The sequence below is a fragment of the Olea europaea genome, unplaced genomic scaffold (assembly GCF_002742605.1).
Source record: "Olea europaea var. sylvestris unplaced genomic scaffold, O_europaea_v1 scaffold908, whole genome shotgun sequence".
Lineage (NCBI taxonomy): Eukaryota > Viridiplantae > Streptophyta > Magnoliopsida > Lamiales > Oleaceae > Olea > Olea europaea.
Genome location: NW_019267557.1, coordinates 49132 through 52552, shown reverse-complemented (window position 1 = coordinate 52552; position 3421 = coordinate 49132).

The following is a 3421-nucleotide window of genomic DNA, read 5'->3' as shown; positions in this document are numbered from 1 at the left end:
TAAATTTGTGAGTTCTTAATGCAAAATTGAGTTCATTTATGAATTTAGTGTATGGAATGAAATCGACGTAATGTTTGTCTTATCACTTAAATGTTGATGTCCCATCATATTTAGAGATAATAATAGTGTGAAAAAAATCGACCCAATTCAAGAAAGTCTGTCCCACGTCAATTAGTAGTGCATAATAATCACTCTATTTAACAAAGTAGGGTTCTCATTATCAATGGGCACCGATGCTGCTTTCTTTGGGTCCTAAATGTTGTATCCTTTCATTGTCGATAGGTAAGTTTCGAAAATATTTTCCATAATTTAATCCTTTAAATAAAGTGATTCATATCACATTTAAGAGAAAATGAAATTGAATTGCATGGATAATGACGCACTAATCAATATTTTGTTTAAATAAATATATTTCATTTTTAATCTTAAACTTTTTGGTTAGATACCAAAGTATTATTTGACTAAGCAAGTCTAATAAATGTACTTTTGACCGATTTCATTGCTATGATTTCCTAGTCATCTAGCAATTGGAAAGAAAAGGAATCCAAATAAGTTTGAGTATACAATCAACATGGCTGGTCTACCCTACATTGTGCATGTGAGTGTTTAAAGAAATGCCATAATGGTTGTATATTATTTGGTGGGAATTTGCTACAATAACATATGGCTTGATAAAGGCCATGATAGAAAAGGATAAATAAAAATATTTTTTTACTTCTGCAGGACCCATAGCATGTGAGTGACTGTCATCCCTTTTGGTAGAAATTTTTTGTCACTCCAGCATTTTTCTATTTGATGTACATTAACTATTTATAATCCAACTTTGAACTGCACGACGCAAAATTGGTTCGATTTTCTACATTACCTTTTCTTTGTATGAAATTGATTCGGGTTTCTACTTACAAAAGTTGTTAATACTTTTTTCACGTGTGAGAAGTCACATCCAACAACTACGATGTCGAGTACTATCTTGCTTGTTAAAAGGCGGAAAGCTTCGAAATCACCTTTAATTAAAAGGGAAAAAAAAGTGTTGCCCACCTCATAAAAGAAGCCAAACCCTTGATTTTGCTCATCGTTCAACATACGTACTCACGTTGAATTAATTAGAAAATTATATTAATTGAGTGAGTGACAACTAATACTATAGGTTATAAGTGGAAAAGCACATGGGTGGATCTGAAGCTAAAACTACTTTTTACCCATATACAAGCTCTTCCTCGTGTGTGCACAGTGCACACTTGGGGTTTAGAATTTGGATATTCTAAATAAAAAAATATTCGAAGACACTAATTAATTAATAGTTATTTAAGTACATCTACACCACCATCTGTTGTTTGTGGGGCTCAGTCTACCTAATATTCTTGTAAACTGTCTTCCGTGTACGGTTATGACCAAGAAACATTGTTGCCTACCTTATTTTTTGGTTTGTGGTTCAGTTTTTCTAGACACCCGCCAAAAGAAGACCTCTCAAGATTATAAAAAGATTATAGAGTCGTGCCCTAAACTTAGCTGCGTGGCTGCATAGAGGAACCCGACAACCTTTGAGGAAGTCCTAGGTATAGTATGTCTGGGCCCTAGTTAACCGCATTGTAAACTTCTTGACGTGGATAACGGAGCTTGATGGAATGTGAACGGTTAGAAATGTAAAAGCTCAAGAATAGCTAATTAAAAGGGGGATGAATTGGTTGTTTAAAATTTTTTTCGAAAGTAATCGCAATCTTAAACAAATAGTAAGTCAATTAATTTATAAGTAAGATAGCACAAATAAGAAAGTAATAAGTAAAAGGAAAGAGAATGTGCAAAAGATGCAATTATGGAGGTTTGATCCAATCAACAATTTACATCTCTCGTTACCAAGCTCTTGTCACGAGCAAGTTCTTTTTCACTATTGTTGATTGACTTATGGCGCAATCCAACTCTTACAACACTTTCAGTGACTTACAACTAAGAAGTACCGATCTTTTTACAACCTTGAAATTTTCGAGACTTTAATACGACTCACGGTCAAACAAAAAAATGAATATTACAAGTAAAAACTTATCTCTTAATAAATGATATGATTACAATTAAGTATCAAGAGAGAAGAAGGTTAACACAAATAAATAGCAATGATTATAGCTTAAAGTGTTAGTTGTTGAAAAACTTTAATGGGATAAAAGATTTTCACAGATTTGATCACTCAAAAAGTTTTTCAAGAAATAAATATTTTGATCTTCTAAAGATTTAAAACAAATAATTGGGATAAATAAAAGCATCACTTAAATGCTCAAAGAAAGTTATTATAAATGAGGAAAAGAAGTGGTATTTATAGCACTCAAATCGGTAAAAATTATATCCACTTGAACGGTTAAAAAACTAGTCGTTTGAGTCAGAGACAGAACGATTAAAAAATTGAACGTTGGGCATCTGAACGTCCGAATGGACAGAAATGCCACCAGACATTTTCTTTCATGATGAATTTGATTAATGCAGGTTCTTTAAAGACTTTCTCACTTATTTTGTAAAGATAAGTATTTTTGTACATATTTCATCGTTGAGTTGAAATACTTACCCTTTTTAAAATTTAATTTTTATGTAAATATCTTTTGTAATTTGAATTTGTTCTCGTGCATAAAAATTATTTTGAGCTATAGTTGATGCTAAAAATTGAAATGTTTTACCTTTATATATAAATTCAAAGCATCTACATCTAACGTCTTGAAGATTGATGATCGATATTTTCTACAAGGTGATTTTTGACGTGAAGGCTCGATTTCCATCTCTATGTTCGTCAATCACCAATTTTGTTTCCATGTTGATCATCAAGGGCCTATTTTATTTGTCAATGTGCACGTTTCTTGATCTTGATTTTCGTGTCTTCATTTTTGTCAATTTTGCAATAATCACCATCAACATTCGAATTCAATTTGTTAGAATAAACTTAATTTGTTTGTGATAATCAAAACGAGAAGTGATGCAAACCTGCGTAGCTAGATTACTACGGAACTCGCAACGAAATTGAATCGGATCCAAGAAAGTTCCAAACAAATAGGTTTATGAAATTTGATCCAAAAATAATAAATCAAACAACTAATACAATCACACGGATGTATTGACCTTTTTTATTACACAACTAAAGAAATCAAAATCCGAAATTTAAAGTTCAATTCAATAAATTAACGAATCAGAAACCAAGACAAATACGATAATACCTTGACCCCGTGATTACCCAATTTACGAATCTCACTTTGGTTGATTGAATGCCACGAGATTTAACTTGATAAGTTCGATAGATTGTTCACGAAAAATAAGTAGAAAGCAAAACTTGCCTCTCAATTTTCAATATGCCAAAGGTCCTCCATACAATGAAAATAACTCCTATTTATATCAAAACCCTAAAACCTAATTGAAAAATGGTAAAAAAAAAAAAAAAAAAAAAAAG